This window comes from Periplaneta americana, chromosome 14, assembly GCF_040183065.1.
Source record: "Periplaneta americana isolate PAMFEO1 chromosome 14, P.americana_PAMFEO1_priV1, whole genome shotgun sequence".
Taxonomy (NCBI): Eukaryota; Metazoa; Arthropoda; class Insecta; order Blattodea; family Blattidae; genus Periplaneta; species Periplaneta americana.
The window spans coordinates 130,089,605-130,090,028 of record NC_091130.1 but is presented as its reverse complement, the minus strand read 5'-3'; the positions used below and the strand labels follow the sequence as shown (position 1 = coordinate 130,090,028).

Genomic DNA, 424 nt, shown 5'->3' with positions numbered 1-424 from the left:
TCCCGGCATAGCTCAGTTGGAAAGAGCGCTCAGCGCGCAGAGCTGAGAGGTCCTGGGTTCGATTCCCGGTGCCGGAACGAATTTTTCTCGTATTAAATAGTAATTATGTGTCTATGTATGTTTAACGTTTCAATAAATACAAGTGCAGTTCGGCAATATATTGATTGTACCTTGTATATTTATTTTATTTATTTATTTAAATCCACCACCAACAGAAGCAGGCTTCCAATTACAGGTGGCTTACATACACAAAATACATAATAAAAAACAAAACAAGCAACACAAACGAAAGAAAGAAAATACATAACGGTAATAGATGCTAGAATATAATATTGCAGTTAATATAGTGCCAAATGTCAATATAATGATGCAAAATTATGTATAAACAAGAGTAAAAACATTATAATACACTTCTTCACAATTT

The 424-nt window shown here is 33.3% G+C and overlaps 1 non-coding gene across 1 annotated transcript; it reads left to right on the top strand.

Moving 5' to 3' along the window:
- TRNAC-GCA (transfer RNA cysteine (anticodon GCA)) lies at positions 1-77 on the top strand. Its single transcript has one exon. It is a non-coding gene; the product is annotated as a tRNA-Cys (tRNA).
- The last annotated feature ends 347 nt before the right edge of the window (positions 78-424 follow it).